The sequence below is a fragment of the Podarcis cretensis genome, assembly GCF_951804945.1.
Source record: "Podarcis cretensis genome assembly, chromosome: 9".
Lineage (NCBI taxonomy): Eukaryota > Metazoa > Chordata > Lepidosauria > Squamata > Lacertidae > Podarcis > Podarcis cretensis.
The window spans coordinates 9,167,580-9,188,896 of record NC_137178.1 but is presented as its reverse complement, the minus strand read 5'-3'; the positions used below and the strand labels follow the sequence as shown (position 1 = coordinate 9,188,896).

General features: G+C 45.5%; 1 long non-coding RNA gene across 1 annotated transcript in view; it reads left to right on the top strand.

Moving 5' to 3' along the window:
* Positions 1-3,050: 3,050 nt before the first annotated feature.
* LOC307224432 overlaps positions 3,051-21,317 on the top strand; it is a 47,601-nt gene continuing 29,334 nt past the window's right edge. The window contains exon 1 of the long non-coding RNA XR_013842512.1: positions 3,051-3,196. This is a non-coding gene — a long non-coding RNA (uncharacterized lncRNA). The remainder of the gene's footprint in view (positions 3,197-21,317) is intronic.

Genomic DNA, 21,317 nt, shown 5'->3' with positions numbered 1-21,317 from the left:
AACCACTTTTGTGAATCTATACTGTCTTCCTCTTCCTTCTCCCTTGAAGGGTCAGGTTGGGGAGGCGGTCTCCACCATTCTTCCTCCCTTGCCCAGTCCCTGACACTCCATTTAAAGGGAATATTTCTTTCTGCAACAGATTTAAGCAAGCTCTGATCTGGCCTATTTATGTTTGTGTGGCTGTAGCCAATAATAGCCACTGTCCATTCATTTGGCTTCCAAAGGCATGGCCTGCACTGCCAATTTATGCTCCAGCACAACTCACCCTAGGTTCTGATATATACCTAGCAGTCGGACCTGGGCAACAGATCTTTAGGACAGCTTAATGACTGTTTCTGCTGGATGAGAGATGGTGATGAGAGGAAAAAATCCATATTTCAGAGCTGGCTTCAAAACCGGGGCTACTCAATCAATAATTCCAAGAAGGGAGGGACAGCGAGAGTCTGGCCTCATATCATATTTATTGCTGTCGATGGTGCAGGGTTATGAAGACTCCTAGATTTACTTCCCCAAACAGTCTCTGTTTGTCATGGGGAAATGATGCTTGTAATGGGTACCAGTGGGCAACAGATCTGGGACGATTGTTTGAAAATGTTGCCAAAGTCGATGAGGGAGCTGCGCCCAAAGCTTGCTTCTCGTACGAACAATTATGGGCAAAATATTGGCATGAATTCACACATCAATGTCTGGCCATCTTGGAGCAAGCTCAATGAGACATGGAAAATGTACCTTCAGGGCATATGTCACGGTCCGGTCTATGGGCGATCAAAGTCCCAGCTGACGACGTCAGGACCGGGGGCAAGATGGCGGGGTGGAAGCAGGAACAAGAGTCCAGAAGCCAGGGGTCTGAGGGTCAGGAAGCAGGAAGCCACAAAGTCAAGGGTCCAAGGGTCAAGAAGCAAGGAGTCAAGAAGCTGAGGTCAGAGGATCAGGAAACAAGAAGCCAGACACAGCAAGGCAGGGAACGTGTTGCTGTGGCAAAGAACCGAAGGGAAATGCTAGCCACCAGGTGCACTGAGTTACCAAGCGGCCTCACCTGTGCGGCCGCGCCTTGCCTCTCCAGAACAAACTCACAGGGCCTGGCTTCTGCACGCTACTCCTGACAGCATCTGGCATAAGGCAGAAACATTCTAGACCTGTAGTTTTCATGATGTGTTTTGGGGACACTCTACTGTGTATTTCAGGGGTGGGGAATGTCAGGCCTGGGCTTCCCCACGTCTCTGTATCTGAATGTCATGGCTTCCCCACGTCTCTGTATCTGGCCCTTGGGACTCTACCGAGGTCACATCCCCTCCCCAGGCCATAGCTCTCACTGGTCCTGAACCACATCCTCCTTGAGTGCTTTTGGTTGGCTGGGAAGTATTTTTGAAGGTAGGACACGAACTAATGGCTTCATGCTACAACAAAGGAGATTCCAACTAAACTTCAGGAAAAACTTTTTGACAGAGCTATTCAGCAGTGGAACGGTTTCCCTTGGGAGGTTGTGGACTCTCCTGCCTTGGAAGAGGTTGGATGGCCATATATCATTGATGCTTTAGCTGAGGTTCCTGTTTGCAGGGGGTTGGACTAGATGACCCTCGGGGTCCCTTCCAATGCTACAATGCTATGATTCTATAGTGCCTTTTATTTGCCCAGATGGAGAACAGAGATGGGTTTGTGAATGTGTGTAGATACTTGTGACTTTAGGAGGATGGAGAGATGTGTGACTGTGTTTCTATGTGTATCTATGTCTGTGCATAGAAACCTTAGGATTGTGCACGGCCTTTGAATGGTAGGCTACATTCTGTCCTGAGGTCTCTATGCACAGACATAAATACATAATGGGACCATTGTTCCATCCACTTTTGTATCTGGCTTCCCTCACCACTGGAATGTGGCCCCCAGAATGTTCCACATGAGGGAAAGTGGCCCTTAGGCTGAAAAATACACGGCAGAGGAGGATCTGCAGTCCCAACCAGTCATTCATGTTTCTGCTGGAAAGGTGAAACTTTCATCCAGTTCATTCTCATGGTCTGCTCCTATCGAATGTTCTGCATTGCCTCAGAAGTTCCTCAGAAGCTTATCAGGAGTCCCTCAAAGAAAAGATTAGCACATTTATCCTGCATATTATTATTATTTTTGGCCGCTCTCCATCAATTAATGAGAAAAGAAATTGCATTTGAAAATTATCAAAGGGGAGGAAAAAACACACACTAAAATTCACATGGGTTGGGTACAGTGGTTTCCGCTGTGATTACCTTACTTCCGAGGTGGCTGAAGGGCATTCGTAAATGTCCTTTCTATCATGCTGCAAAACATCTCACCAGCGGCTTGCACTCTGCAGCCTTCCTGGGTGCCTGTTCTTCAATTACATTCACACCAGGAGTGCCAACTTGAATAAAATAATTGGGGGGGGGGGGCAGGTAAGCTCCGCCCAGCAACATTGATCATATGACACAGCACATGCACATCATTTGAATGGCAATGTCCATCAACTTTGGGGAGACCAGGCCCCCTCAAATATTTTATGGGGTGGGGGCAAAGAGACCTCGGCCCCTAGGAGTTGGCTCCTATGATTTGCACCATACATTTAAAGCACTTTCATATCTCTAACAGTCATGGAGAATCATAGGAACTGTGGTTTTTCAAAGGTTCTGGGAATTGTAGTTCTGTGAGGGGTTTCCAGGGTTCTTTGGGGTAAGCCATGGCTGTTAAAAGCGCTTTGTGCATATAGGTAGTATGGAAATGAGGTAGGGTGACATGGCCATATCATGTGCCAGTGGTCAGCCAATCAAACTTTGAACATTTTGTTCATCTGCTGAGATATTCAGCTGGACAGTTCAGCTGTTTTGTAAAAGCCCAATGGAGAATATAACTACAGAAAAACACAAACACAAGAGGAAAGGAGGTCTTTTTAAAAAAAATGTCTGGGCCGTTTAAGTAAATTTGGCAGAGAGAATGAGGCTTTATGTACACAGAGTGTTTGGGAATGATAGTGTGGGCGAATGTAATACACCATGCCATAGCTAGGGCAAGGTACACTGAGATTAATAGATCACACAGCAGGGAACTGGGGCCAGCAAACACCGATTTGCACACTGTAAGGCATGTTGAAAAGGGCTTGCAGAAGACGCCGACCGTGCCGTGAGCAATCAGCTTTTCACTACTGGATGCCTGTTGACATTACCATAATGCATTCCTTTGGAGCAGCTCCCAGGTATAGTCATCCCATTGCGTTATATAAAGTCTCGTTTGGGGACAAACATGATTTGGCAGCAACAAACGTGTGTCGGGGTCAGATTGGCACTGAAACCCTAAAAAGCAGAGGGAGCAGGGAGCTCGACCTTAGCACAGCCATACGTTTCTCCTCCCTCCAGCTGTGTGTGTGTGTTTAAATTTTGTTTTCCTCTCCTGTGAATATCGTCACCATGCAATAGCTGATATAGTGGATCAGTGCTACTTTCTGCCCACTCATGATTAGAGATGAATGGATCAGTCAATTTTGGTTCTTCCAGTTTCTCATGTCTCCAAACTTGGTCTCCATATTAAATATATGGAGAGAGAGAGAGAGAGAGAGAGAGAGAGAGAGAGAGAGAGAGCCTATTGCTGCAGAAATATAGAGGAAGAATAAAATATAAGATTGGAAAAATGAGATTAGGTCGATCATTGGCCTGATACAGCACGCTCTTCTTATGTTCTTAGGTTCCAGACCCCTATCCTGAATGAAAGATCTAAGAAGAGATGGACAATGTACAGAGATAGGCATTTGGGGTCTGCTCCTTGGCTAGGAGCTTGCCAGTGATCCTCTCCAGCTTCCTCTGCTGCTCTACAGAGGGGCCTTCAGAATTCTCCTTGGTCAGAGCTTTGCTTACATTTGGCTGCTTTTAAGGAAGTGAGTATAACATGTAGTTGGGCCCTGGACTGGGTTTACAAAGTTATGAAGCAATGCACTCCATGCTCGTTTTCTTTTAATTCACCAGGCCTAGTTGCAAAATAACCGTTCCTCTGGGCAATCCTTTTACAGGGAACCAGAAATAATAATTCATACTCATGACAAGAAAGAAATAGCCACAAAGGAGCCACAATTTCAAATACAATTGTAACAAGGCAGCTATGGTGCCATAAATCAGGTCCCCAAAGAGGTGCTGTCAGGTTGTTCATTAGATTAGGTACAACCATTTTATTCTTCTTAAAGCAAGGGCAGATTTAGTGTCTCCAAATTTTCCAATTTTTATTTCCATCAAGGAGAAGCTTACCAGGGTAGCAGGTGGGAATTTGGCCACTGCATGTGAATCACTCTGTCCGAGAATCTGTTCTGTGTTTCCTATGCTATGTAGGGTAATAAAATGCCTTTACAGCCAACATATAACTTTTCCCATAATGTATATACTATAAAGAATGCACTTTCTCTTCCCCACTTGAAAAGTGATCCTGTGAGAATCATTTTAAGAATCTCACCAAGATTTTTGTTGCTAACTGCAAGGATTCACAAACAATCCCCCTACCAACCCAAGAAACATCGAAAAACTTACAGAAGTTGGAATTTGGTTTCTTCAAAACATGAGTATTAAAATCTGAATTTGAGTTCTAAATATCCAGGCATCTTCCAGCAGAAAAAAAGTGGGGATGGATGTTCAGTCTATAGGAGAAGGCGAGAGGTGGGATTGCAGGACTTCTCCATTGGCTCAGTTTAGAGACCAGCTACTTCCCATATAATGTTCCGTTTGGGCCACTTGCACCCAGTACTCCATGAATCTCATCCCAGAAGATGCCAATGATGTTGTAGACCTTTCCCATTTGAAAATGGTCTCCTTTCTCCCTTCCTGCCCAGAGCTGCAGGAATGAAGGAACAAACTGCTCTTGCCAGAGGTCTGAACAGATCATTTACAGTGTGCATTTGAAATTAGTCTGGGGACCTCAGGTTGCTCATCTGTGCTCTAGTATATAATGATATTCTATACCAGGGATGGGGAACCTCAGGTTTCAGGAGCCAGATGCATCTATCTCTAGCACCCTTGAGACTCTCCGCAGGCCACACCCCTTCCCTGGGCCACCCTCTTTCACCAGCCCTAATTCGTAGTTTCCTTACCCCTGTCTGAAATGTCTCCCTGAACTCCAATGATGCCTCTTGGTTGCTGGAATGAAGATAGAGGTGCTCATGTGTAGAAGCTCTCCTGCTGTCCAGATGTAAACTTTACATGCATTCCTTTTGCCTCTGGCCCTGCCCTGAGGTTGCCCAGAAAGTAATACTGCCCTTGGGTCACCCATCCCGCTTCTAGTATATCATAAAATTAGTTCAGTTAGTAGATCATGAGATTCTTAATCTCAAGGTTGTGGGTTCAAGCCCCACATTGTTTGCTGCACTGCAGGGGGTTAAACTAGATGCCCCTTGTGGTCTCTTCCAATTCTGTGATCTGTGATGCACTATAATATATTTAAAGAGTAGCCACACTCTTGGATTTTAAAACAGGTGGGGGTATTGGTTGAGAACATTAGTTTAGAGAAGATGGAATAGAGGCCTTGGCAGAAGATCTTGGCCAGAGACCTTAGGTTTGCAAACAGGGATGTTGCAAATATGCTGTGATTTCTGTTTTCTGTGTGTATGACATGTTGGTGTGCTTAGATTATAATATTGTGGTTATGATTTAATAGATAGAATACAGGGTGCGGCAGAAGGGGAGAAACAATAACTCCATGGAAAACAGGGTGGGAAGTCAACAACGGTAAAAAAAAAAAGACATAATTGTTTTTTGATTTCATATTGCTAAAAATGTTGACATTTAATAAAATATAATTTTTTAAAATGTTAGTGTGTGTGGATTTGTGAAGAACCATAGAATCATAGAATTGTAGAATTGGAATGGACCCAAAGCACCATCTAGTCCAACCCCCTTCAGAAGACAGTTGTTTGAAATACTTTGGATATTAAATATCCCCCTTTTATCTACACAGTTGGTCCTGTTGATGCTTGTTTTTGTCTTTCTAAGAAGAACAAAGTCCCTCCAGTGATGGGTTTGTACCAAAATGTAACTACGTACCTGAAGACTTGATCAAGGCATTTGAAAAGTCGTCATGGTAGAGTCCCACCTAGAGAGCATCACTTCAGACTGTGGCAGGCTGCCTTTTCTCTCACCTGAAATAATCATCACCACCATCATCGTGATGCAGAAAAATAGCACCTCAGGGGGATGCTGCTGCTGCAAACTTTCTCCTTGAGCTGCTAATTGTCCCCATTCAGAGAGGTTATTTCTTTTACATGCACAGGACTCCACCAAACGATTTCTTTGAACGTTTAGCTTGGCTGCCTGCTACAGCAGCAGCAAATCTCTTACATGTCATGGGGAGTTTATTGAAACATGAAACCTTCCTTCTCCTTCTTCTCAGTCCATGTGACAAGACTCTCCGGCAAATGATCTGGCGGAGTGGGGATTGCAACGGCTTTTAATTTCTGACAGCCTTGTCGTGACTAAAAAGAGCAGTTGCCAAATGTGAACGTGTCACCCCATCCTGAGAGTGACATTGCAAAGTAGCATATTAGCTTTTTTGAAAAGAAAAATTTGAAGCGATAATATTCCAGGCCTTGAGAGTTCCTGAGGATTGATGATTGGCTGGGGGAGTTGATGGCCTGAAGCAGAGCTCCGGGCTGTTAAGCAAGATGGTCATTAATTTCCCAGGAAATGGTTTGGTCGGAGGACTTCATTGCTATTATGGGATAATAGTTTTCAAAGACATGAGTTTTTGGGTTGCTGTTTCCTCCAACTCCCATCCTTAATTTTGTTGGAAAATAAGCAGTCTATTAGGAAACCTTGAGACTTGACTACTGTAATGCACTGTACCTGAGGCTGCCCTTGTACCTGGTCCAAAAGCTATAACTACTGTAGGTTATTGGCAAAATGTTACTATGTTGTGGAAAGAGCTGCACTGGTTGCTGATTACTAACAGGCCAGGTTCAAGGATCTTTTGTTAATTCATAATTCAGCATTAAGGTGTGCCTGATTCCTTATGCTCCACCTCTGTCATGGAGACCTTCTGATGGAGAACTTTTGGTTTCCCTGCACACACCACTGATTTTTGGTTTACTGAAGACCAAGGGTGAGTGCTACTCAGAAAAAACCCACTGAAAGCAATGGGCCCAAGGTAGGAACTTTGATTTATTCAAATTCATTCATTTCAGTGGGTTTACTCTAAGTAGGACTTACATTGAACTTGCATAGGACTTGCAATCCCAAGCCTTTAGTGTGACAAGCCTATGGAAGAACGGGCGAAATAGTTGATTTCGTATTTATAAATCAGGACATATGCTCATGCTGTTGTTTGTTACATCATTGCATCGTTGTGGTGTGTTTTTGAGCAAATAACCTTCTTTTTGCCTATCTTGAAAAAGTCAATAAAAATAGCCCTCCCTCCCCAAATTATAATAATCAGTACCACAATTTGCAGAAACTCCTGGATCTAGCTTTCCAGTAGATGACCAGATTGTGAGAGGCATAAATCTTCTATCCCAGCTCAGATGGGCCTCAGCAAGCTCAACTGGAGCTAGCTCAACTGGAGGTGGGGAAAAAATCCTGTAAAAGTGTCTTAATTTTAATGTACTTTTCCTAAATGTGGGTACCATCCAAACTTCAGATGCTGCTCAGTAGGGCTTAATGAAGCAGTGGGGCCACTGCTGCATCTGCAGCCTTGCTCAACACATTGATAGTACTGGAAGGTGAGCAAATAAATCACTGCAGCAGCCAGGAGGGGATGCTGCAATGGGGTCCAGCTCAAGCCCAATGCCACCAGAACTACCTTTGAAGGTGACCCAGAAACTACAACTAATCCAGAATGCGGCACCTAGACTGGTGACTGGGAATGGCCGCTGAGACCACATAACACTGGTCCTGAAAGACCTACATTGGCTCCCAGTACATTTCCAGGCACGATTCAAAGTGTTGGCACTGACCGTTAAAGTGCTAAACAGCCTCGGCCCAGTATACCTGAAGGAGCATCTCCACCCCCATCGTTCAGCTTTGAGGGCCTTCTAGGAGTTCCCTCATTGCAAGAAGTGAGGTTACAGGGAACCAGGCAGAGGGCCTTCTCAGTAGTGGCACCCGCCCTGGGGAACGCCCTCCCATCAGATGTCAAGGAAATAAACAACTATCCAACTTTTAGAAGACACCTGAAGGCAGCCCTGTTTAGGGAAGTTTTTAATGTTTAATGTATGTATCATGTTTTTAATATGCTATTGGGAGCCACCCAGAGTGACTGGGGAAACTCAGCCAGATAGGCGGGGTATAACTAATAAATTATCATTATCATCCTGTTTCAGGGCATTTTTGGTCACTGCCAGTGTTGGAGATTCTGATGGGGCCACTTCAACTGGTCCACTTTGGGCAGGTGGAAGGGGGAGCAGGCACCACTTCTCAGGTGAATGTGGGAAAGTATGTGCAGACAGACACCTCCCCCCAATCCCGCCCCCAGCCCAGCAGAAAGGAGCTTTGGATTCCACTCTGTCCCAGTCCGTATTTCTGCAGCCATGTTGCGAGAGTGCAAAACTCAGTATTCCTTGCAGGGAGAAATCCATATCACAGTGACTTTCCTATTCTTCTCCCATCTTGCGTGAAGAACCCCTAGTGGACTGAAAGGGAAGAAAGAGAGAGAACAGGGCTTTCCATCTTACTATAGCAGTTGTCAGAAGTGATCACTGAGACAACCAGCCAGAGGCTCCTTTTGACATTGAGGTTTATATGTGCTCAGGAAGTGGGCCAGTGGCATACCCTCCATTAATTACAGGATCTGCTTGTGGGGAACAAATCGGAAGAACTCTTTGCTAGAGCTGACACCGGAGAGATAGATTATAGATGATAGATAGATAGATAGATAGATAGATAGATAGATAGATAGATAGATGATAGATAGATGATAGATAGATAGATAGATAGATAGATAGATAGATAGATAGATAGATGATAGATAGATAGATAGATAGATGATAGATGATAGATAGAGAAGCCACAATCATGATGTCAAGTCAGCTGACCTCTGATCTTCTTTTTCAAGTTCTGGACATCTGACAATGGCACTGAGGACTCCTGGAGTCTAACGTGACCTAATTGATTTTCCAGCAAAAGCAAGTGAAGCCATACAACGAAGGAGATGAATGATGGACATGGGATACAGCAATTGCTTCAATTACTCTGATTTCATATCAGACCCACCCGGGAAGGAGATGTGTTCTCAGCTCTTGCCCCTGTCATATCCACGGTGAAATGGATGCCGGAGGGATGGCAGTGACAGGAAATAAGGTGAAACATGCCAGCAAAGGAGAAATTTACTCATTTGCCGGCTCCATTTTGACCCTTCAGGGCTGTCATTGCACATCACCACAGATGCAACTCACCTCGGAGAAGTCAGATGCCCTAACTCAGAGGAGGGGCAGGATATCCGTCCACCACAACCGAGAGGTGAACGGACATGTACATGTTTTGAGAAGATCCTGAATGCAGACCTGAAACGGCTTAGCTAATGATTGGATCCTTCTAGGCTGCACCCTTTCAGGAGTCAGTTGCGTGTAGGAATGTATCATGTCATGAGAAAAGGCTTTTGGCAAGACCGCAGCATGAGAGAGGACAGTAATAAGGGCAGTGGGCTTCTTTTTATGGGGCATGAATGTATATGTGTAGTTAGGATTCCCACCTAAACTGCTGGTGAGGCTCCACTATTATATCTACTTTATGTTTTATGCTGGTGAGACAGTAATAGTGGAGCCTCACCAGCAGTTTAAGTGGGAATCCTATGTGCAAATGTTGCATCTCAGCAGTACAACACATACTTTGGATGCAGAAGGTCCAAGAGTCCTTGTCCAGATCATCTTTCACAGAAGACGTCTGCCTGAATCTTTGGAGAGCCACTGTCAGTCTGTGTAGACAATGCTGGGTATCTCCAAATTTTTTTACACATCACTTGGGAAGACAGGTAGACTAATGCCAGTGTACTGGAAGAAGCAAAGATCACCAGTGTTGAAGCAATGATTCTTCAACATCAACTTAGTTGAACTGGTCATGTTGTGCGGATACCTGATAATCATCTTCCAAAGCAACTGCTCTATTCCAAACTTAAAAATAGAAAGCGTAATGCTGGTGGTCAACAAAAGAGGTTTAAATACTCTCTTAAAGCAAATCTTTAAAAATGTAGTATAAACACCGACAACACTGGCCTGTGAGCGATCCAGTTGGAGAACAGCCTTTACCAAAGGTGTTGTGGGCTTTGAAGATGCTCAAACTCAGGATGAAAGAGAGAAATGTGTGAAGAGGAAAGCACACCTGGCGAACCCTCACCATGATCAACTCCCTCCTGGAAACCCATGTCCCCACTGTGGAAGGATGTGTGGATCCAGAATTGGCCCCCAGAGTCACTTACAGACTCGCTGTTAAGACCGTGTTCATGGAAGTCAATCTTATTCACCAAAGAAGAAGGAGAATAAGGACTTGGCATATGACAGTGTCTTATATCTGCTCTATGTTTTATGCTAGGTGAGAGAGTAATAGTGGAGCCTCACCAGCAGTTTAAGTCACTGTCATGGGACTAGCACACCCTAGCTGAGAACTTTCAGAAGCATTGTTTTCACTAGCTGCTACATACTGTTCCTTTCAACTGGATAGTCCCATGAAGGGGTAATGACTCCTCTGGGCTGAACCCCTCTTTGAGCCCTCCCAATATTTGTTACTGGGCAGAGCACGCACAATGATCATCAGGGCATCACTTTTGATGTCATGATGTTGTATGGGATGCCTGGGTACGACGCTATAGTGCACAATACCAGGAATACAGCAGCTCCTCCTCCTCCTTCTGCGTCATCATTTGGATTTGCTGGTGACACATGGTGGGGGGTGGGGAGAAAAAGCAAGATCTTGTATGAAACTGCACTGGAAAGCTGGTTTGTGTGAGAATGATGACCCAAAAGCTCAATCTGATCTTCCAAACAGTTTCTTGTATTGTGTCACCGAAGGCCGAGGCTTTTAAAAGCGGGACACTTCTGTGTTGACATCATGGCAGCCTTTTCTTCTGAGTGCAAGAAGCCTTAGAGGAAGAAGGAAAGAGCCACTTTCACAGCGGCCTTCATTATGTGCCTCTCTCATTGTGATCAGTAATGGCTTTGACATTTGCAGACTTCACTTCAAAACCATGCCTGGCAGGCAGCAGCAGCAGCAGCTCAGGAAGAAAATAAATAAATAAATGCCAAGATGGCCTCTTCACAGATGGCTTAAAGAGACAGCAAAACCTCATTGTTTTCACCTGCTTACAGAATGACCACTTCTCTTGGCTGGGAATCATGAGAAAGCCTGTCTTGCTCTGATAAAACCCTCTGGAGAAGAAACCGTCAACAGCTCCAGTGGTCGACTGCATAAAAGGAGCAGCTGTTGAAGATCACAAGGAGAACCCCTAAGAAAGGGTGAGGTTTCACTAGACTAGATCTAGGATCCATCTAGTCCTGGGTTGGAAGATCTTTTCCAGAGTGAGGGCCACATTCCCTTCTGGACAACATTCCAAGGGCCACATGCCAGAAATGGGCAGGGAGGGCCACAGGTAAAAGTGTGTGGAACAATACATGCAAATTTTGCCTTTGTAGAGTAGGCTACTTTCTGCATACCCCACCACAGCCCACAGTGGCTCTATGAGAGTCAAGCCACTCAAAAACACTCAGAGAGGGTATAAGGAGGGTTGTGGCCTGGGGGATGTGTGCCGCTGTTGAGGGATTGTATCCTTGGAAGAGTGCTGAGGGCCAAATAGAGAAGCTTGGAGGGCTACATGTGGTCTACTGGACCTGAGGTTCCCCACCTCTGGCCTATTGTTGACTTGTGGAAGTCAGCTAGTCAGCTGGAAGTCACCATACCTCAGCCAGTGTGATGTTTCAGCAGAGTATGCAGTGTCCCAGCAGAGTCTTCAGAGATTTCCTGCTCCCGGCAGAACAGCTTCTTCCAGAGTCCATGCAGTGGTGTAGCTACCTGCTCTGGCACCCAGAGTGGCAGGGGCGGGGTGAGCCACCCATCGGGGGGTGGGGTGATCTTCCCACAAGGGTGCCGCGACGAGCTGCCCATAGAATCTACCTGGAAGAGTCCTACGCTGTCGGTTTGGTCAGCACAGGGCCCCAAGCCTCTGCGTCACTCCCAGGAGAGACGTGTGGCTCAGGCGCGCTGCAGACCAGGCCCAGTGGTGCTGCCCCCTGCAGTGTGCCATTTTGTCACCCCCTCAGGGATGACACCTGGGGCGAACCACCCCCCCACCCCACTTTCTATGCCCCTGAGTCCATGGGAATGGTAAATCTGGGTTAAACAATGGTGGTGGTGAGATAGCATTTTGATGAGGATGACATAATGTCACTTGAGAGGCCACCTTATCGCCTGCACACCCATTAGGTCGCTGTGGTCTGAAAGGCAGATTCTCCATCAAGTTCCAAGGATCTCATAAGCCTGAGCCATAGTAACTTAAGGCAGGGCTTTCGCTGTGGCTGCTCCTGTTCTGTGGAACAGCATTCCTATCAATATATGACAGCTGTCCACTATTTGCACTTTCTGGAAACAATTTAATATATTTTTATTACTAAGGCTTTCCTAGCTGCATGAATAGGCCTCTGCCGTGGGTGTCTGTATTATTATTTTAATCACTTGCTGTCATTCTCTGTGTTAATAACATATGAAGAGTATGCTGGATCAGGCCAATGGCCCATCTAGTCCAGCATCCAGATGCCTGTGGGGAAACGCAAAGCAGGACCCGACCACATGAGCACTGGTATTTAGAAGGTTGCTGCCTTCAAGTGTGGAGACAGAGCAGAGTTTTAAAGACTATTTTTCCCCAGTTGCTTTTATCGTGTTCTGCACCTCTTGTTGAACTATGTGTGTGGAAGTTGATAAATAACGTGTATGCTGGGGGGAAAGAAACTTGAATGGATGAGCACCTCCAAGTCCACAACAGGCTTCCATGTGGAAGCTGTTAGGTTTCTGTTTGTGCCACTGTGCAGTTTTTGGAGTCACAAGACTCTGTTTACATTCCAGACTGGGGGAAGTCTCACGGGAGACGGGAGACGGATGCTGTTGCCACTGGTTTCCTGTTTCTTTGTGCCAGTTGGTTCTCTGACTTCACAGAGAGCAGATGTATAGTCCTGAGTAGTTAGAAATAAACGTAGCAATGTAGCTCATATATTTCTCATTCTTCTGCTGCTGTATGTATACTCTGCGTAATGGGAACATGCCTGGAGCCTTATCAAAGGCTTAGGTTGTTAATCACCTTCGGAGGAGATTCCGAAGGCTTGACTGGAGGAGCAGCTCGGTTGAACGGACTTCCAACAGAAGCAGGGGTGTCTTGCCCATAGAGGCAAGTGGCTCAGGGCGCCAGGGTGCCAAGTTCTGGAGGGCTCCAGGGAAGAGGCGGTGGCTGGACGTGGTGCCTCCCAGCATCAGCTCACTGCCCTGGCCCGCCTCCGCCATGCCACACCGAAGCAGCACCGCGCCCGGAGCCTCCACCTGCTATGGCCACTGCGGCATGGGTGCCAGGGAAGAGGTGGAGGCTGGGTGAGGTGCGGCGCGGCACCTCCCGGCATCAACTCGCTATCCTCGCCTGCCTCGCTGAAGCAGCGTCGCTCCCAGACCCTCCGCCTCTTACCCGCTGGAGGAGCCACCCTCCAGCCACTGTCTGCCTCCTCCAGCCCTGCAAAGCTGCTGGCAATGCTGTAAAAAGGTCGGCAACTCTGGGAAATGGGGGGGGGGTGTCAGGGGGCGCTGGAGGGATCTTTGCACCACGGCACTGGATATACTTAAGACGGCCCTGTGTGGAAGAACCCTCAGCCCCATCAAAGTTGGATCTTGGGGAGCGCTGATGCTGGGCGCAGATCTTCTGGGGTGCTGCAGCAGACGCTGCAACTATGACACCCAATTGAAGGTGAGAAGCAGAGGGGGGCTTATTTTGGTGTTGCTGAACTTTTGAGGTGCCAGGGTCTACCACTGACCCCATATTTCTCTCCAGTGCTTCCCGCTTTGCCCTGGAACAGTCCAGGCACCAGGAGGGCTCTTAGCTCTGTCCTGTTTCAAAGTTGACAACACAACAGAGTGGGTATAGGAGGGTATGTGTGTGAGAGAGACATCTCAGTATTGGATTGTGGCTGATGTGTGTGCACTGCACAACCTCTAAGATTAATAGCTCAGAGTCAGGAAAGGAAGCATCTCAGACTGACAGCCCCATCTTGACCTGATGGATGAGATGTCCAGCTTAGCTCGGTTATAAAGCCAACAGCTTTGCTGGGCCATGGCTCTTTCGGAAATAGCAAATCCTACCCCCTCCCCATTTGTAACATACCTTATACTGAACACCAACACAAATTGAGTATTGACTTCACTGGGGGAGGAGGGATGCATCTTCTTCTTCTTCTTTTATTGCCTTCCTAACAGCTTTTGAGTCTGTTCTTCTTGGTTAAGATATCTTTCCATTGGGCGTCTTCTGATTATCCAGGCAATTGGTGCAATGCCTAGGCGGCAATTTTTGCAAAGCCAGATTGATCCACCTATATACAATGCGGCAGGAAATCAAAGCATCCTGATTTCATGGCTCTTGATTGAGGCACTGGGGGCTGGAGAGGGAGCGTGACATTTGCTCTCATCTTTTGGCTATTATTAGACCTCTTTGTCATTTCAGGCAAGCCAACATTCTCGGCAGGATTAAGCAACATTCAGTAATACTGGGTGTTTGAGATGAAAGGTGATGGGGGAAAAACAATGCTGTTCAGCTAGATTTGTTTGATTCTGTTGTTTTCTGATGTGCCATGAATAGTGTTAGCTGTGAGTTGTCAAAACTACCTGTTTCAGGAATGAATCTGCCCAGTTCATAATGCTCAGGAACAAAACAAATCAAACACTGCCCTGTATAATTCTTCTGCATCTCAGGATGGGAAACGAAGTATCCCTGCTAGCCATCTTATACTCCTGTGTGTGTTTATCAGCCAGGAAAACTGGCCACTCCCTGTTGTCTCGAAGTCTCAACATAAATTTCTCATTTATTGACTATTTTTCATTGAGTGCAGCTATCCTATCCCCTCTCAGTCTCCTGTTTTCCAGGCTAAACATACACAGCTCCTTTGACCATTCCTCATAAGGCTTGGCTTCTAGACCCTTGATCATCTTAGCTGCCTTCCTCTGCACACGTTCCAGCTTGTCAACATTCTTCCTAAATTGTGATCTGGATCCTTCTGCCTGTCCATTTAGGACTTGTAGCTTCCTTCTCTGTCTCTCCTGCGTCTGTCTTTCTTACTGATTTCCTTCCTCTGTCTTTCCTGCTATCACTGTCAGCCTTGAAGTTTGCTTTGCTGCCATCCATTCCCATCTATCACCAGGACCCCGCTTTCCCTCTCCCTCTCCTCCAGCCCTGTTATTTCTTCCTCCTCTTCTTTCTTCTTCTTGAAATTTAATGGCTTAGCAAAGGAAAACATCTCCTTTTTTCATTCCCACCTGCCAGCTCCTCCCATTCTCCTTTTCAGCTTCTGGATTGGCCCATGGTCACTGGATATCTGCTGCTGACACCTTAGGTTGACACCAACCAAGTTTCAGACTACATGCCCCACCAATCACATCCAGCACAGCTGTTGCAGTCCAAAACATCTGGAGGGCACCAGGTTGGCAAAGGCTGCCATAGGTAGGCACCGGGCCCCACAGTACCCCACAGTAGCTGTCTGTTGGCACCACCACTGCCAGGAGGAGAGAACTCTCCAGTGCTGACCCATAACATGTAAATGTCTCTTTCAGCAAAGCTACAGTTTCTTTCCCAATACTGCAGATCAAATATTTGTTCTTTGCTTCATTAGAATTTATATGGTTTGTTTTGCTTTTAAATCTCACTATCCAAATGTAGTGGATTTATTGAGCCTGCCAACCTTATGAAAATAGTTCTGATCTGAGCCAACATGGGCTTTTTTTTGCATCTTTAATGGTTGCGATATGGTAATAAAGATGCAATCCTAGGCACACTTTCCTTAGAGTAAACCCCATTGAATTGTGAGGTTTACTTCATGAGATTAAGAATATATGAAGCTGTCTTATTCTGAGTCAGACCATTGGTCTGTCTAGTTCAGTGTTGTCTATATAGATTGATAGCACTCTCTAGTGTTTCAGATAGGGAATTAGACAGGGACGTAAGTGGCGCTGTGGTCTAAACCACTAAGCCTCATGGGCTTGCCAATCAGAAGGTTGGCGGTTCGAATTCCTTTGACAGGGTGAGCTCCTGTTGCTCTGTCCCAGCTCCTACCAACCTAGCAGTTCGAAAGCACGCCAGTGCAAGTAGATAAATAGGTACCGTTGCAGCGGGAAGGTGAACGGTGTTTCCATGCACTCTGGCACTTGTCACGGTGTCCCGTTGTGCTAGAAGTGATTTAGTCATGCTGGCCACATGACCCAGAAAGCTGTCTGTGGACAAACAACAGCTCCCTTGGCCTGAAAGTGAGATGAGCACTGCACCCCATAGTCGCCTTTGACTGGACTTAACCGTCCAGAGGTCCTTTACCTTTACCTGCCCTACCTGGAGATGCTGGGGATTGAACCTGGGAGCTTGTGATGCAGAAGCTCTGCCAGTGAGCTTGTCAGGCTTCAGGAAATCAGCTCCCCTACCCCCCCCCCCCCTTTGGCCATAGATAAGCAGAACCAAGGAAAAGGAGTCTTCTTAGCAGTTAGAAACTTTAATGATCACAGCAAGATAACAAAGAATCAATTTCCTAGGAATGAAGGTGCTCCCAATTAAGGGTTCCACCCACTTCCTCCCTAGTCATCCACGTCACTACTGCATCTTGTAACCTGAGCTTTCTGTGCTCTTATTTGCTTTTCTTGACCTTGGGCTATCCAGCAACTGTGAGTCTGTTAACTGTCGCCCACTTTTTCTTCTTCATCTAGTATTTCCCAGCTTCTGTCTTCTGAACTATGTTCCTCTGCAAACCACTGTTCCAAATCTATACTGTCCTCCTGCTCCTGGGAAGATTCAGGATCAGGACCATTCTTCCTCAATGCAGCCCTCCTCAGCAAGGTCCCTGGCAGAGCTAGAGATATTCCCCTGCATCCTTTGGGTCTCCTTGGGAACAGAATGTGAGACTAGATAACGTATTTTCTCTGATCCAGCAGGGCTCTTCTTATGTTTTGATTGCAATGTAAAGCTCTGTAAAGCACTTCATACTGCTTGTGGAAACTCACATGGTTGAGTGTTTCTCCATGCAAAAATTCATTGCACACAGAAAACTAGCAGGTCAGGGAGCAGTGTAGACTGCGTCCAGGCTATCTAAAATGACCTCTGAGGAAACATACATAGAAATGTGTGGTAAGGTTGCAGATGAATCTAGCACAGGGTGCCTGTCAGTGATCTAAGACTGAGGGATCAGTCCTTCAGCACAAAAGAACATTGTCTTCAAAGGATGTGCTTGATAAACCCCCTCCCCTGCTTGCAGCAAAGCTAAAGAATTATTAAGCCCCTGCTGGGCCATCATATTTGGTTTGTGTTGGTGCAAGAAAAAAGTAGGTATAAAAGGAGAATTCTCTGGATCCCAATATCCAGGTTTGGGACATCCAGGTTCTTGTGAGAGAACCTCTGCAGAGATTTAAAATCACAAAATATGCAGCAAATTAAAGCATAGAAATATAGGCTGATAGACTGTTAAAATATGCCTTTGTGAGCTCCAAACGTTTCCCTCTTCCCATAGCATAGAAAAAGACCACACATTTGACAAGCTAAAAATGGTTTACTTACAAACTCTTCAAAGGTCAGGTTCATGTGCTTTTACTTACATCAATCAGAAAGGTTGCACAGGCAGGAAAAGCTGGCTTAGTTACAGTAGTGAGATTTCCTAAATTATTGGTATAGGAACTCAAAAGTGGCTTGCGAGAGCCATGTGGCTTAGCCTCTTCACATGCTGAACTTCACAGGAAGATTGAAAGGGAACGAAGCCTTGATTACCTAGTCCCTCCCAATGTGAACTAAGTCTGGCAGGACAGCTTACTCTATGGTCTTAACCCCTTCATGCATTAATTAGACTTAAGCATGCTGTTTATATGAGACTGTTTATCTCACAGTTTGATGGGTCACAAGTTGTTTGGATTTGCATTAGATCAACTTTTAGGTGAATTTTAAGAACGTTTTAAGATCAAAGACATATTTTAAATTGTACTGCTGCATATCACCTTTAACTCTGCATACATCAGGCTCTCTTCCATGTTCTGCATTCCCAGCTCTGAGGGATCATCATAATTATTCTCCTTTCGTTCTGTCAGATCCACCGGGAGTGTTTTCATATGGCAGATTTTGCTCATTAGATATAATATCCTTTCTTGTTTTACAATTCCCCTGTAGCTTTATTCTGTGACTTTCCTTGGACCATGCAAGAGCTGCTGAAATGATGGTTTCTTATGCAGAGGCATTCCAGAGGCTTTGCATTAACTTATCTATGTTCAAAGAAGACATGTCCTAGCAATTGCAGGATTGTTGCATATTAGGGTTCTCCATCAAAGGGTTGCATTTTCATTCATTTATTCAGTGAGTGAAGTCCAGCTGCCTTTAGCCCATCATACGTTTTCCTGACAGAAGTACATTAACAACTCATGTCTCTAGGCTCCATGTGACTACATCCTGCTTCCTTGATCCTCATCCTTACACCCCAAGCCTCCACAGCCCTCACACCTGGATTCACGACGGCACTTCTTGCATCCTTAAATGTGAGTCCCTATCCAAACTCACCTCCTATTTTTCTCACCAAAACCACGTGGATTTGTAACATTTCATATCTGACCTTTGTTCCTTGGCAGCAGGCACACCAACTCCTAGGGGTGAAGGGGTCTTTGGACCCCTCAATAATCTATACCCCCATAAGTGGATCATATAGCCATTTAAATCAGGGATAGAGAACCAGAGACCCTCCAAATGTGGTTGGACTCCAGATCCCATCATCTTCATCCACCATGGCCAATGGTCAGCATTGATGGGAGATGTAGTCCAGAAACATATGAAAGCCATGGGTTCCCCATCCTGAAATTCAAATGAGAGTGATGGAGAAGAACTTTGTTTGTGCATTTTAATTTTTAAATAGAGCCTCTTTAGATTTTTGTTGTGGTTACTTGCCACATTTCCAGTAAATTTTTTAAAAATAAAATCATTCTATCACTGGATGGCAGTAGAGCTATAATACAAATTTATAGACACACAGATGCTGCAGAGATGCATCAGAGACCATATTTATGTTTCTCTGTATATTTCTCTGCAGTTCCAGTTTGTATTATAAGCTTTAAGAAGTGTCAAGCATAGGAAGGACCTGCATTTCCAGATGGGATTAATGCTGAATATATTTTATTTGCTCAGACACCATATATAATGGGAGGTGAGGTCTAAAATTCCTCTAAAAATTTTTTTGGGGGGATATAGATGGCTCCAAACTTGGCAGAGTATTTTTTTTAAATGTAACTTTCTTGCTATGTTTTAAAACTTACTTTGCACAGCAGTTCCTTTCCAGCTGTAATGTTACTGTATCCTATTGTAGAGATGGATAACCTAAGTGCAGGGAATGGATGACCGCCGTTCCCTTCCTATGCCTCTCTGTATTATCTTTGCAGCTCTCTGAAGGTGAGACACTCTCCTGAGCCGTGCCCCTCCCCTCCCCTCCCCTGCTCTGCACCCTTCCTTGTGTGTTTTTGCCTTCCTGGCATGTGTCCTTGAGCTCAGTGGGTAGAGCAGGTTCTGTCCCCAGCTCAAGAAGAATTGCTGCCAGCCAGTGTAGGTCAGCCTTTCTCAAACTTTGGTCCCTTGATGTACTTGGACTACAACTCCCATCATCCCTAGCTACCAGGACCAGAGATTATTGGAGCTGTAGTCCAACAACTTCTGGGGACCCAAGTTTGAGAAAGGCTGGTGTAGACACTACTGAGCTAAGTATAAGGCACCTTCCTATGTTTCTTTGTTTCCAGATCAAGTGTCAGAGACAGAAACATAATCAAAGATGGCAAAGCAAGGCATCATTTGCTGTTGCTCTATCAGATAAGTCCATGCAACACAACTTAGAGCTGATGTTATATCTAGCCAGCCAGGCTCTTATCAGTACCTCAAGCCACATGATCCACACTGAACTGAAGAGTTCTGGAGCTTCCATCATCCCTGACCATTGGCCGTTAAGGCTGGGGCTGATGAGAGTTGGAGTCCAGTATCTGGAGTTCCCCATCTCTGGTGCACACTGATTGATAGCAACTCTACATATATTCAGATTGTTCATGTAGTCTAGCCTGTAGCTCTTCAGACTCTTCATGGTGCTGATAACACCAGGGGTGCAGGTGTTAAATGGAGATACTGGGTCGAATTTTAGACTTTCTACATGCAAGGTGCTTTACCTCTGAACTATTACCCTGATTGTATGCATGTCATCATGCTACACAGCCAATAAGATGTGGCTGTAAGTGGCCATCACTTAAGACAAGTGACGGCATTGGAAAGTGAGGGCAAATGAAACTTGCAGGCCAATACTTTTTGCAAAGGATGGCGAAAAGTGGTTGAAAATGTTCACATAAAACCAATGAGCCATTTCAGCTCAGTCTTTATCCCCATTGTTGCTATGATTGCCTGAAGTCTCAGGACAGTTTCCAATGCAGTGTTTAATCTGCAACAGCTCATTTAAACATGCAAGGCAATCACCTGTTGTCGCTGCTTTTTGAATAGTTAAGGGAAGAAGCCAGATTTGCAAGGGACTACAAGAATGCTGTGATCTGCTTCTGCTTCCTCAGCAATTAGGCCAATTTGCGGAGTGCAGATTGAGACCAACACAGCAGGCTTATGGAGGCATTTCAGATGTTTGCTGGAAGGAGTTCACAGGGAAGGAACACTGTCAAAGTAACTGCCGAAGGCAACCAGAACCAACAAGTATGACAACAGAACAGTCGCCTGCCCCCAGAATAACTTTGTTTCCCTCCCCATCTCAAATCAGTGTCTGATTATGCCTGAACTGCAGCCAAAGTCTCTCCCTCTCCCTCTCTGCTGGCACATTAGTCAGAGCTTTGACAAAGAGTAAAAAAAGAAAAGAAAAGGGGAATAAGACAAAATAACTTTCGCAGCAGCAGCTCCTACAAGAACACTGAGAATATTCATTGCCAAACAGGTACCCTAAATAACGAGACAATAAGGCAGAAAAGGGACAGTTACACCGCAAGTGATGGAAGAAGGAGACAAAATTGTCTTTCTTGCTTGTTTTCCCTGCTGGCTTTCATTCAATTGACTGGCCGGTTTCCTTTGCTTTACAGCTTTGTTTGCACTATGTCTGTTACTTACTGATGCTTGCCTCACATGCATATGCTGCACTGGTGCTT